Source organism: Bombus vancouverensis, chromosome 1 (genome assembly GCF_051014615.1).
Source record: "Bombus vancouverensis nearcticus chromosome 1, iyBomVanc1_principal, whole genome shotgun sequence".
In the NCBI taxonomy this organism is placed as follows: Eukaryota; Metazoa; Arthropoda; class Insecta; order Hymenoptera; family Apidae; genus Bombus; species Bombus vancouverensis.
The window spans coordinates 11,358,702-11,374,203 of NC_134911.1; the positions used below are offsets into that span (position 1 = coordinate 11,358,702).

Sequence of the window (15,502 nt, forward strand, 5' to 3'; positions counted from 1 at the left end):
TCAATAGGCCAGCGGGATTATCTGGATGTGCAGTGATATTCTGCGGTTGGCTCCGGCAGATAGGGTTGCGTAGTTTCGCCTGCACGTATCTACACGTTTTGCCATTGCGTTCTGTGTCTTCTCTATTGCCCGCAGATTTAGTCCACTCTACGTTCCACCGTTTGTGCGTAACTAGGAAAAGTCTGCTTCGTTGTTTCCTGATTATCGCACGGATCATAAGCAGGTTCGATTGAAATAACGATGGAAGTCGATGTGTTATGTTACGAAGTTCTACGCCACTATGCTCAGAATTACACAAACTTTATAATTCTTGCAATCAATCAAACCAAACATGCCGCTGAGTCGTTCGTTGAATTAATTAAAAAATGATGCCAGAAACGTAGACAATAAAAGTTTAACCCACCTGTGGTTAAACCAGCCGATGAACCCCACGAGATATCGCCCCTTAAATCCATGTCCGTAACATAACAAGAAAATAATAAACTCAATTTCTACGAGGTTTGTATAAAAAGTAGCGATTTATGATAATAATTCTTGTATAGAAGAGGTTGTTTCTTCTTTGTAAATATCTCGAAGAATACAAGTTCGACTCTTTCCTCGGATCTGTTCCATTCTTATTCTAAATGTTTCTAAATTCATCATTTTCACTTTCGTCACTTCCAATCGCAGTTATCTACCATCTACGATGTAATTAAAAAATGTGATTAGGAAATAACGTTGTATCTAAATGTTTCTATCTTCTTTCGCTTTTCTTTCAATCGTTCACCAAACAGAATCCATAAAATTTTATCCGTTTAAAGTAATTTTATACGTTCTCGATATGTATATCTTCTCACGTTGTCCTCGACGATTTACACTTGCACAAAAAATTCAAGGAATTCTCAGTTCGAAGATTTCTATTGTAACTTAATATCACGGATCAAATTTCATGAGAGAATCGTATACCTAGGTTTTTCTAAAGCAAAGTAGTATCGTTGAGTCGTTCAAGGAAGTCACATCGAATGCGCGTTATTTTGATTAGAGCTTAGTAACATTATAATGCGACCGATTCGCCTGGGACGAAAACAAACGTCTGCAAAGTCCAACTTTGTCCCCTTCTGTACCCTCCGTTCCTGCCACGAGAGACGTTTATTTTTCTTGAAAACGTATCAGCCACATTTCCTTCCTCATTGTCTGTCTTAAGGAAATAAATCTACTGCCAGACTGTCCCGGGCCAGGTCGTTTCCTCTTGCACGCTTGCTTCATCTTCCTTTCTGTTCCAAAATCCAAGCAATCTTCCCTTCGTTCTTTATTAAGAATCAATGCAGTTATTCAAACAGAAAAACAACTGTTATCGTCATAGAAAAATCGAGACGATATGTTTAAGGTAGAAATGTGGTTGGCTATCGGATAAACTTGAAGATTATTCGTTTCTATGAAGTAATATTTTTTCCTTATGGAAAGTCAATTTTGAAATTTAATATATTGTCGACTAGTTCAATATCATGCAATTTTAGTTTCTATTTGATTTGACTTAGGGACACTACTATTTATCTATCCTTGAATTTTTTTTAATATTTCTTGTCACAATGCTAATTATTCTGTCGGTTCCATCTAAAATGTCGTGGATTTACTATCTACTTTTCGTTTTTGTTGTTATTTCTACATTCAGAGATAGGATCACAATAGCTATTATTTTACTCTTTAGATAAATCTAGGGTTAGACTAGGGATAAAAACAAAAGAACATCTTAACCTATCGATTAAATCTATCGATTGTATCTAGAACTATCTTCTAGTTACTATTTATTGTAACTAGCGCAGCTGCATATAGATGGCGAGCACGAACTCACGTTGTCATTTTCAACAGTTTTCCTTTCCAATGAAATCATATTAAAATACTCTGTTTCAGCCACCAACGGATATAAAAATCATCGAGCTTAGACTTATCATGATCCTCTCGTATGGTCTTCAAGTATAATAATCAACGCTCTTATAAATACTTACTGCTGAAGGTTACTATACGCTAGTAAGAAACTATATATATATACACTTATATTACATATCGTTATATTAATATCAATCTGCAATACACGTGTACTATAAATGTGTACATTACTAATTGAAATAGTCATGTTGAGGATTGAGGGCTGAGTCTGTTAAAAGTCGTTTGTAGATCACAGCGAATTCGAGGCAGACGATCGGTCAGACAGAATCAGAGTGGGCCAGAACGTCGAACGAGCGGAGTCGTCGGCTCGTCACCTCGTCAGGAGCGTTTAGCTTCCGTTTCGTTTGGTCGGAACACAGATCGGCTGTCTAAAAGACACGAAGCAACAGCCAAGACAAACCTTAAATGCTTGCTAACCAAACAGTCGGAATTAGCCGCGTTACCCGCCCACGAGGAAACCGGTGCTTTCGCCGTTTACTTCTCTCTATGGCTATTATCTTCCACGTTACCGCACTATCATTAGGTTGTCCGTGCCCGATCCCACTTTTCTCCTACGTCCACGCATCCAAAGATGCAACCACGAGTTCCTTCAACAACTCCGTACGGAAACGCAGAGTTACAACTACGTCTTCTCTGCTTTTCTTGGATTTTCGAACATCCTGTCTTGTTCTCCTCTTCGTATTCTTCTCTTGGCTTCGATTTTATTCAAAATAGACTCTGATGAGATCGTTAAGGGAAGAATTTTATCACTAGGAAAACATCAATGGCAAGTACAGAATAATTTTAAGATTCGTAAAGATGATTTGGAATTTGCTAGATCTACATCATAGTGTCTTGTAGATTAAGCTACTTGATTTAACAAACGATACCATAATACGATAGAGACATCAACACGTATCTCTGATTTTTTTCCAATTTTTTACAGCCTTAGAATGGTAAAAATATTATATTTGGACACAAAATATCCAGTTTGTCAACAGAGCGTGAAACGGTTGAAAATTTTTTATTTCGTCGTGGACGAAGACATTTTTCATTGCGTTTCCGGAAAGATACGAAGTACCTGAACGTTAAGTAGGCACATAGGTAACAGAACACATATGTAACCGCCTGTACACGAGACAACCGCAACCCTCTGCGATGCACAAAAGATTTAGAGAAGTTGCGGCTGAACAAACACCGCCGGCATAAGCGCACGTTCCTCCCTTCGGCTTTTCCTGGCCGAGGCACCCGTAAATGCCTCAGCCTCTGTATGCGTAGCCATCCTTGATAAGGCTTTCCTTAACATCGCCTGACAAACCCTCCAGCATCGTTTCATTTATCCACCCAGTGATTATTTCTGGAGCAATCGTCGCGGTCGTCGACACAATATTGCGTATTTCTTAACATTTAATCAGCTTGACTGATGAATAGGGAGTTACGTAGTTGGTGAATAGGAGTTGGTTGACGTGGGAGTACTATAGCTATATTATTCGGAGCGATATAGGGAGCGGATGTGCATAATATTATTGTAAACGAGTAGAATGCTTTTTTCCATAAGAAGAGTGAGAATAAGAGTAAGAGTATCTTTTTATGTGGAGGCAATAATTGCCTTCAATGAAGAATGTAGAGTAGTCTTTTCTGAAAAATTAATTTTTTTACTAAATAAATTTTTTTATTAGATAGATGTGGAGGCAATAATTGCCTTCAATGAAGGATGTAGAGTAATCTTTTCTGAAAAATTAATTGTTTTACTAAATAACGTTTTTGATTAAATAGATGTAGAGGAAATAATTGCCTTCAATGAAGAATGTAGAGTAATCTTTTCTGAAAAATTAATTTTTTTGCTAAATAACTTTTTTGATTAAATAGATGTGGAGGCAATAATTGCCTTCAATGAAGAATGTAGTCTTTTCTGAAAAATTAATTTTTTTACTAAATAACTTTTTTCATTAGATAGATGTGGAGGCAATAATTGCCTTCAATGAAGAATGTAGAGTAATCTTTTCTGAAAAATTAATTTTTTTGCTAAATAACTTTTTTCATTAGATAGATGTGGAGGCAATAATTGCCTTCAATGAAGAATGTAGAGTAATCTTTTCTGAAAAATTAATTTTTTTGCTAAATAACTTTTTTCATTAGATAGATGTGGAGGCAATAATTGCCTTCAATGAAGAATGTAGAGTAATCTTTTCTGAAAAATTAATTTTTTTGCTAAATAACTGTTTTCATTAGATAGATATGGAGGCAATAATTGCCTTCAATGAAGAATGTAGAGTAATCTTTTCTGAAAAATTAATTGTTTTGCTAAATAACTTTTTTGATTAGACAGATATTTAGAAAGATACTTTTTCGTGGAAGGACAAAGTAACATTCATGAAGTAGAAACGTTGATTTTTGATAAGAAGGATAAGCGTTTCTTGTGAAAAAATCAGGATAATTTTTTTATAACAAGAAGAATGATTCTCGTGAGAACACAAAGTAACACTTTTAGAATAAAAATTTTAGAAAACGAGCTAACTTTTTTAATAGGAAGAATAACGTTTCTTTAATACGAAAGTAATATTTTTATGAGGACAGCAGAATATGTATTGATTATTATACATATTACATTTTACACTTTTGGTCCACAGCTTTCATTTTATATTTACTTTCTGACTAAAAATTTTCTCGTTTTTACGCGAAAGAAAACTACACATTATGGAAAAAGGTAGTGTAAAGTAATAAAAATGCTTAAACGGCAGAATATTCAAGAGATCGTGACATAGAAAAACTCGAGTACCATTTTTACTCTTAGAACCGCAAGACCTTTATTATTAAAAAATTTGCAAGACACGTTTGTCCACGTACCTATACGAATAATTGTCCTGATGTTATTTTACGTAGTCGCCAACACTTAAGAAATACGAAACGCCAACTGAAAAAGTTTTCAAGCCCGAAATTAGATCTCAGTGCTTTCCCCTGCGACAAGAATTATAGATTACGATTATAATAACAAAACTTCGTTACAATATAAAATTAAATAAAACCATTTCACATTTCATGTAGCTTCAAAATCCATAAAAATTCCCCCCAAAATAAATTCAGCATATCCAACTCTAATCTCAATCCAAACTCTTCACTTTTGTAGTTAATTTTATACTTTTTCACCAGCATCCAGTACAATTACACCATCGAATCCCATAACTAGAATCCACTATACCACATAAATGCGTTATTAACGTTCCATGCGCAACGATGTCGTTTCACAATCGCATCGTTCTAAAATTACAATCTTCCAGCGATCGTCTGGAAGTCGACGATCCTATAAAACGAATTCTATGTCGCGAGTTACGAATAATCGTTCGCACGAGATTCAACCAGCCAGTTTGCCACGGCAGCCGGCAGAGATAATGGCGTCGAGCTGAAAATGCGACGCATGGAAACGATGCCTGTTGTTATTTTATGGGGGTGGAATACTGGCCCGGCGGGGGGACCTCTCGTTAAACCGATTTGCACATCGGATGCACTCACGATTCCTCGAACAGCGGACAATTTCACAGGACTCTATTTACGCTGCTGCTGCCTCCACCAAACTGCGCTCTGGCTACCCCAACTCGTTTACGTATTTTCCTCTTTCCCGTAAATACATTTGCGTTGATCTGCTTTCCGTTCTTTCCGCGTCACTTTTCCATCTTTTATCGTATTTTCGTTTTTTCGTTCTTCTACAAGAAAAGAACCAGACCGATAGCTCATTATTTTATTCTTCTTTTATACATTTTCCTGTTTCCTCTAAGTATATTTGATCTGTTTTCCTTACTTTTTCACCGATATTACGTGACTTTCCGATCTCTTTTCGGTTCTGTTTTTTTCTTGTTTGCCTCTTCTTTTTCTTTGCTGCTTCTGTGAAGAAAGAAAAGGAGTTCGTAAGTGAAAGATCGTGGAATTAAAGTAATGTAGCGGATTTCTTTGAGAGTTGTATAGTGAAATCGAGATATTATTTGACTCGCTTAGATAGACGAACGTTTCTGCACAGTTTCCTTGCTGATATTCATTATAATCATTGGAAACGAAAGACATTTCATTGACGTAATGTCGAGAGATTCATGAGACGCGTGTGCGTTCTATCGAAGAGGAGAGCAGTCGATTCGCTCGTCTAGGCTGAGTGCTCGCCGTGAGACTTCTCTTTCGCACTGACAAGATGCAGCTTCCATTCGGATGTCACGTCACCGTCCGAACGCCAGTCGTCGACCATTAAATCGTTTTCTTCGTCGCATCATCCTCCTGGCCTTACATAGCTGCCGTTCGAGACATCTTTAAAACGTGTCCAACGTATCCATCCAACATGAATTCACTGTACAATTTTTACAAAATTCTATCCTATACACATACACATACATATTTTCTAAACCATCAGAGAAGAAAAAGATTTCTAAAATCAAACAGCCTTTGTATCGACGATTTATTTAACCAAGTTACCTCTATGATCTTCCACTAATATCCACTTATATCCAAATTTTGCAAGAAATTGTTTGGAAATGTAGATACGCTCGTGTAGTATAGAAAGACATTTTTTAAATCATCGAAAGAGAAAAGAGTTGCCAAGATCTAGCAGCCTCTGTATCGATAATTCAAGCAACTTTTCCCTGTAATCTTCCCCACTAAATCCCTCGATTAATCCTCAAATCTTTCCTTGTAATAAAGAAAAAAATACTCTTCTATTTTGACGTAATCGATCAAAACAGTCACGTTAAAGGGATTATGGGGCGCGATGAAGCATGGACGAGGGCTAATCCGTGGTACATTGAACTGGAATCCCTCGGCTGTAAAATATCTCGTCCATTACCGCAATTTCACCGCGGTTCTAACCGCTCATATACATATCGAGTCACGTCAGCCGAAACATACCGAAGTCGTAAAGCTCCCAGCGTTGCACGCGGATGGACGGAAAAGAATCTCGGTGCCTAATTCGAGATGTTTACCCAAGCGGTGTTTCGGGGCTCTCTTAATTCATACCCGACGCTGTTGTTGCAGCTTAGCCAGCGCCAAATTTATTAAAATCGTTACCGACGGCCGTCGTTCACCGCGGCAAGGAGCGCCAGGTTATTATTATTACATCGTCGATACGAACGGAAGCAACCCCTCGCCGGAGTTACTTGTCTTCCTCTTCTGTAAGAAAATTGATGAGACGAAAGATTATTAGGAAATGCAACAGCTTTGCCGCTTCTACGATTTTGTTCTTCTGTGATAATTCCTGGAATTTTTGGTAATACGGGATTTTGCAGGAAAACGTATCCGCTCGTTTATAAGGTACTAAAACATTTCTGTTCCTTGATGATTAGTAAACAATTATTAATAAATTAGTAGTAGTAGAAGATCGTTAGTATTCTGATCGAAATAAAGTATGAATATCTATTTAACAATGTATGTTACTTGATGATAATCCATAGAGGACGATTGGATATTAATTTAGAATTATACGCGAGCATAGAATTTTAAAGCGATAGGGTATGGGAAATATATTTCTGTGAGTCTATGACTCTTGGGACTAATTGAAATGTCTATATATTACTTTTCCATTGATACAAATATTCCTGATCCAATTGGGATGATACTTTTATCTCTAGCGAATAGGAAATTCGTCATGGATTTCTGTTAATAATTTAGGATCGTGTAAAGATATGTAACTCTAAAATACACACGGAATTCAATATTCAATCGTTTCTTCGTTTATGGGATAACAAAAAATGATTGCTGGAAATGTTTCTAACGAAAAAGAATTCCGTTCTAGGGCTATTCTAGATCTCCATAAAATTGTAACAGGTGATCGATGGAAGAAGGTAGGAGGTGGTAGACCACCGTGCTGGAGATTCGATTGAATGAGCAGTATACCTTTAAGAATGTGACAATGCGTAGAAAATGCGTAGAAAATGCTAGACGAATCGGCGAATATCGACCATTTCAATGATCCTGTCGAAAATCTTCACGTGGTCGCGCGATTTTATTCCACTGAAAAGGATCGAAATCCTCGCTAGATCCCATGCTATTATGCTCGAACGTCAGCCTACGATTTCTCGGTCATTTCATCGTTCTTGCGTTCATTGTTCGACGATGGGACTCGTGTCTTTATCTGTTGCATCCAGCATCGAGGCATCTGTAGATATATCAAATTTTCTATTTCAATTCTCAACGTAGAATCTTGTTTGGATATTTAAAGAATTAATACAATTATCAATTTTGGAATATTGGAAAGTTAGAGAAGCGAATTAACATTTTTAACGAATTTCAATGAGTTTTAGAGATTTGAAAATTGCAAAATTTTCAAGTAGTAAAATTTGCAAAAGATAGCGAATGAGAAGAAAGATTTACCTTGGCGAAAATGATTTATTTCTTTAGATCTTAGAATTGAATATAATTGAAACTATATCGGATTCATCGCTATCTATTCAAGGGAAAAGATCCTCCACCAGCATTGACGTAAATCTCACACTTGTCGGTTGTAAACTATACAGGAAAGAAATTCCTCGGTCGGATTTACTCAATTCGACACGGTAAACGTGACACGAATATTCCCTTTGTGATCCGATGCAGCTCAACGGCGTGGTTGTGTAAACAGGTCATTGGGTTTCGATGAACTCGAATCAGTGTGGATAATTCAATAGAATGAGATGGCCACAGACCAAGTTACAACACGTTCATTGTAATTACATTCTACGTCAAACAGATCAAAGGAATCACTGCCAATCTTCAGGATTATTCATAATACCTAAGGAGATTCAAACAATTAACATATCCAACTTCATCGATCAAATCTACTGAAACTACTACAAACTTATTTCGGAAATCAATTTTTCAGATTTGTACAAGAAAAAGCAACAAGCCTCAAATTTCGGATCTTTGCAATTTAAAAATCTGAAATCAATTTTCTGAATTGAAAGTTAACTTAAGATTTAAATTTTTGGAATGTTAAATATTGAAATTTTAATATCTGAGATTCTAAAATTCCAAATATTTCAATTTGAATATTCGAATATCTGAGTTTTCTAAATTTTAAGTATACAAAATTTCGAGTATCTAGATTTGCAAATGTATAATAAATAAATCTAAATTCTGAAATTTAAATTTCCCACTATTTTCTTATTTGGAAACAATTTGGAAACGAAACTTTTTTACCATTGCAAAGTACAAAACCTTGATTCCAGGCAAGAATATTCATAATTACTTGCCAATATGTACCTACTGCAAAGTGACGGGTGTCGAAAGTTGACGCGTCAAGTTGCAAAGGAACCATCGAAAGTGGTCGATCGTTCGACCCAAAGAATTCTTTTTCTACTCAGACCGACAGGTGCAATCGCTTTCACCCGCGGATATTATTTCTGTCAACGTTGCCCGTGTTTATCCGCATACATATTTGACGAACTCCTCTCGTGCAGGTCCAACGTCTAGGTCGGTAGCGTGTTACCTGAAGAAGCAATCTCTGTCGCATGAAATAACATTTAGGCCGGACTGTCTGGTCCACTGCATCCTATTTTATCTGCAAGTATACCTGTGTTACGCCAGCTTCTGTGCAAGTGTCCTGGAATCAAAATGATTCTCTGTTTCAATGTAATCGGTTAGTATGCTACATGTCTTCTAATTAATATCGTTACTTATGATTAGAATGCTTTTAGTTCCTGTGAGCATGAAAAATATTTAATAAGTGTTATGTTTATCCTACATCTTCGTTTCTGTGCTATTTTTATTATTATTAACATTGTATTGTATTCGTTTATTGCATTGAGGCTTATGCCTATTAACAATTTTTCTGTATATGTGCACGATTGATATATTTTCTTTCTATCTTAGTTTATTCCTTAAAGTTGTATCTCATTTGATTATTTATCAAAATATGTCTATATCTTAATTTACTATATAGATTGCTATACATCTTCTTGGTTTCTCTATTCGTTTATGCAGAAAGCTTCCCAACTTCGTGCTTCCTTTTATGAAGTTTGTAGTTGCCATACTCGTTTTTATTATTATTGCCTACTTTTTCTGTCTTCATTCATTTATTATTGCTGTTACTATTTCTTTTTTATGATTACTATTTTTACTATTTCTGTCCATTCCTTAATTGCCAGTGTGATTGGCCTGATTTTTGTATACATATATTGTGCAGTTGTTTGGTATGTAATTATTATTATTATTACAAAGTATACAATATTTATATGCACATATGTTTATCAGTTTAGTTCCAAAAAGTATTGTTAATTAATAAGGAAATGGGTACAATTGAAATTCAATTAATCCGCAAACAACAAGCAGTATGCAAATATAATAAAATAAATGCAACGGCGTGTAAATATTATGTTACGTTCAATGTTGTATTCAACATATTTGGAAACGATGATAAACACAAAATTAGAAGAAAAAAATAACATTAGAAAGTTATTCAAACATGAAAATATGAATAAGAAACTTTCCATTTAACTGGAATGGTACAAAGTCAAAGAAGTGGATGTATTATTTAATGTGAATTAATAATGACTTTCTTGTGCAAGCTTCCAGATTTTCAAGTCATTCTTGTGACACTTTGTGTGTATTTTCGCCACCAGGATTACCTGTCTCTTTGCCTACACTTTGTATAAGTAGTCCTTTCGTAAGGCTAACTTTCACAGGACCACATGGTCACCCATTACTGAACTATTAAGTGCCCATCAATGTAGTCTAGTAAAAGCTTCATCTCATGTGTACAAGCTAGATGGTCTTCAGGTATTTGATTCTGGTAGCGTTTGTGCAGTCGTTGTCCCTATGCAAACCCCGTGACATATTTTTTTAGTACTTTTAAACGCTTATTTGTTATGCATAGAGCTTTGTTTTATAGGTCCAATAATTTTTTGTTTACAGAAAAATGCAATACTTACAATGTTGCTTCTCACAATGTTCCTGTTCAAATGCGATATCCAGTTTACTTCATTCGCTAAAATTTTACAAACTTTTCTATCATTGAATAGCACAATACACGCTACTTCCAATTCTATTTCACTGCAATTCCAATGTTTCGTTTCGAAGTTTTTTATTTCCGTTGAAATGCAACGTTCAGAATTTTGCTAGACAAGATTCAAAGTATCTTGTCACAAGTAAGAAAACGTATAGTGTTTCCAATATTGCTTCCTTCGCAATTACTTGCGTCTTTCCTACAAAAATGTAAATTATTTAATATCTGCTTAAAATAAATCTATCGCTATATCGAATATAATATAATATTTAACGAATACCAGCTTACGCGAGAGCATACAAGGTTTTCTTCTGTTCCTTCAGGGAAGACAGCATCGATGCTTGGCAAAGTGGGGGAGGAGGCAAGGGATACGAGGAGTGTGAAAAATAATTTCCTGCCGCTGATATGTGGCGGATCGGACGAGAAGAAAAGTCCTGGCCGGGGGATATCAAAATATTATTCGAGGGTTACCTAGGGTAGCTCCGCATTCTCGCGCCATATAGGAGCCCTGTTGAAGCTAAAGTGGATGGTTATTGCTCTCAACCTGACCGCACAGGCTGGCACACTCGACTACCTCATGGCCGTACACGAATTTCATATTTACCACTGGTTAATCCATCATGCTTGGTTTATTTCAAATTTGTATCATTTATCTATTAAAACGCGCTACAAATAATTGTATTTCTCTTTTCAGGAGAATGTATCTCGTTGTTTCTCATTTTATTCTGCAAAAATTAAAAGACAGTAAGTACTTTGTAATATACTTTGGTAATAATTTGTTTTATTTTGTAGAATTAAGAAAAGATTCGTGATATCTCTTTTTATTTCTCTTACAGGATGATCATCAAATTTATGTGTCAGATGACGAAAAGAAATCTTCTTGAATTCTCCTTAACATATCCATCTGAAAACAAATCGATTTTATCAGCAGATAAGAAAACATACGTGTATTTCATTTGTATTTTTATGAATAACATTTTTTTCAATATTATTCATTCTTCAAGATCTTGAAAAATATACTTCTGTATAAATACGTCGACTTTATACACATTGTATATGTAATTATAGAGGAGCAAAGTTACAATATATAACTATAATGTTTCATCTTTTATCTAATTCCAATGAAAAATGTCTACGTTGCTTTTCAATGTAAAAATACAATTTTAGAGTTCTATTCAGAATACATATATATAAATTCGAATATTAATGTTTTCTACATTTTTATATTTCGTTTCTAACCAAGTGAAAAATCACTACATTGTTTTTTAATCTAAGTAGACAAATATTGAAGCTCTACTCAAAATATATGTAAATTGTAATATCAAGATTCTATGTATTCTTCTATTTCATTTCTGTATTTTAATTTTAGGGAACTGTGCGAGTAAAATCGTCCATCGGTTCCGGTATCACCACGAATCCACGATACAGAAGTAGGTGCACACGCGCGCGCGTGTTTGCGCCCAGTTGGGAAGCGTTGCACTCTCACACATGCGCGCACAAGTACAGCAAGTACTTACAATTAGTACGGGGAACGCAGCCCCAAGCTGTGAGAGACGGTCGATATGTGGTCACAATGAAGGGTGTGGCGTTCGAGGACCAAAAGCTCTCTCCTGTCCGCTTTATCCTACCATTGGCTGTTGCCAGGTGTCGAGAATGGCGGACCTTTCTCGCCGTGGCCCTCCGGCTTCTCTTAACAACACTTCAAGTCTTCTCGCGACCGCCACCAAAGATTTTGCTTTAATTGTGACACGTGGAATGGAGGCAGCTTTCTGATTTGCGATTCACACGCGTTAGTGTAATTCTTAGATCCTTAGAATATTGAGTCATTGTACATTCGTAATTAATCTTTAGTATTCAGTTCCTTGTTTCATTGTTGTAGTGTAGTACAGTGTTATAGTAGATTATATTTCTTTCTTTTGTTTAATGTGATGTTGAATGTGCTGATAGAATATTTACTTTAATTTTGCTTGTTTTCAGTTATAGTATAATCAGATAGTAGAATTATAGTACGGTATAGTATATACATAGTATATTTGTATGTGGTATTAAATATTTTTGATTTATTGATATTGACATTATTGATAGAAAAAAAGAAATCTGCTTGTTTTTGTCAACTGAAAATATCAATTAATTAAAATAGTGTGTTGTATGATACTTATGAGTTAGATCTTGCAAATAACGTTACTTACTAAGCATAAATACTTATGTTGATAATAAAAATATCTATCGGAAGTAATTGCATAGTAGTTCAGAATTAAGTAACAGAGTTGCTGTATAACAAATTGTATAATTTGCTTGTCTTAATCCGTAAGTGCCTTGAACATCAAACTTTAACTTTCAGTATGAACTTATGCAATTGATACCTATCAAATGGAAATTACAACATAAAATATCTACTACGATTTTGACAACTCTCTTCTATATAAGAGTATAGTAAATGCGTGTAGTATAATATTCTTAAATCGTTCAAGCTCTCTTAATTTCCTACGAATGATCCATTTTCAGTGCCTTCAATTTTTGATGAAGTGTTACGTTTTCCAGGCAGGCTATAAATTCGCTTGAAAAAAGCCAAGTTTCCAACGAACAAACGATTCAACCAGAAAATTACATACTCAAGGTTCTTAGCGGGCGCTACTTTAATGGAGACACGTGTCGCGGGTATTTCAGATCGTCGGTACACCGTGTCGCGATGATGAAGAGAATGACGACGTTCGAGGAAGATTGATGAGGTGTGTTTACCGCTAACTAATTCCCGTCTGCTGCCGGTTCACGTCTAGCCAACTAACTTTTGCCCCCGGCGGAACGAGGATCCCGAAGAGCGTCCCGAATTTGCGCCGACAAATTGTTTGAATTCCACCGACGGATGATTGAGTATGGAATCGAGAATATCGTGAAAAATGCGTCGGTGTGGATCTAAGAAAGGACATTTCATTAAAATGGAAGTATAATGAAAAGATAGAAAGATTAGGTTAGGAATAAATGTAACAGTAAAAGCTTTATTTTAAACTTTTCATTTTGTTACATCTAATAACATAACCTTAAAAGATCCTTATTTCTTCACAGAAAAACCTGTTTCTTTCTCATCGTCTATAATATCATCGTTTCTATCCCATTCGAAGAACCTTTATAATCCTGAAGTTCCTCGTCGATGACGTTTCATTCCAACTTCCGTTCTCGTTATAGGAGAAAGTGTCAGGTATATATTGATTTGGAGTAATTTCACAAAACGATACGATATCGTCGTGGAAAACATACAAATTGACGAAGAAAAAAATCTTTTGGTAGTCGTTCACCGGAGGTGGTTAACGAAGCATCACCCTGGATTAGGCTTGCGTCAAGCCACAAAACCAGCCTCTTCTCGGGGTTCTGCGTACGATGAAGAAACGGAGGTTATTCTTGGTTGAACAAACACTGGAATGGGTCGCGTGCGCCTCCCACATATTTATAGATTTTATCTCTCTTTGACTTCGCCGAGGCGAGTAGGCGTTCGTGTACTCGCGTGCACCACGAGCGGGAGGAGGAGGACGCGAAAACTGGGAGAAAATCTGTGGAATGCCGGTAGAAAGAAGGAAAACATCAGCCGGAATGACAGAAGAGAAGAAATCGAAAAGGGATTGCTTCTATTTTGGCTTGGCTAGAGAAAAATTTGCTTCCGTTACGTCGACCAGATTTTTCTTCAACCCTTTCACATCTATGAACGAGATATCTGGCGTGTCTTTCCATTAAAATGCAAGATATCTGCAAAAAAATTCGGCAAAAATTAATGCAGGAGATATCTCTTGTGATATTTTTGATGTTTCATTAATGATATTTACTATGTATAGAACATGGACATTCGTTGTTACTTTTACATTTTATATGTATTCAGTATTAATTATATACAATGGTTACAAAAAGTATTGGCATATAGTACCTTTATTTTCCTATGAATCGGATTTTTATTGGATTCTATACGTTTTATTCTCATTGTATATAATCTTTGTAATCACATGAAACTACTACTAAACGCGGTAGGAAATTTAACATACTTAGACTTAATTAATTAGTATCTAAATAATATAATGGATCTGCTGATATTTTCCTTAACCACTGTATACGAATATTAAACACACAAAATATCTCGCTCAAAGCGTCGCAAGAGCGGCCCACTTTCCAGATGCAAAAGGATTAAACAAAGATTAGCGAGATTGCTATAAATATTAAAAAATCGAATTTTCGACAGACTCGCCATGAATCGTCGAAAATATCGAAACATTCCTTATTCTTTATTCGGCGCTCTTTTCAGCAATTTTCACCGATCCGCGCACAATAAGAAGATAAACAAGCAGCTAGAAGAAGCAGAGGGAGGCGGCGAACAGTTGTCACCAGACATGAATGGGAAGGTTTTTCGCGAGCCACAGAAATGAAACGAACGACTATTGAACCAACCGATTGTTCGATGGTTTCGCAGTGTTATTTTTATAATTCACTATATTCTCGATTCTCCTGCGGTGGCTCTCGTGGCAAAGCGTGGTGTTGTTTTTATTGGCTGCATTTAGGGAATGGAATAGTGGAGGCCGGCGAACAGGAAAGGGATCGAGCGAGAAAAAGGCGGCCACACGCTGAAAGAGGGGAGAATCGGTGGGAACGGGGTGTTGTTCCATC

At 36.0% G+C, this 15,502-nt stretch overlaps 1 long non-coding RNA gene across 1 annotated transcript; it reads left to right on the forward strand.

Annotated features, from left to right (window-relative positions):
* Positions 1-13,320: 13,320 nt before the first annotated feature.
* LOC143303136 (uncharacterized) lies at positions 13,321-14,631 on the forward strand. Its single transcript, XR_013059152.1, has 3 exons — positions 13,321-13,826; positions 13,922-14,054; positions 14,144-14,631. It is a non-coding gene; the product is annotated as an uncharacterized LOC143303136 (long non-coding RNA).
* Positions 14,632-15,502: the final 871 nt, after the last annotated feature.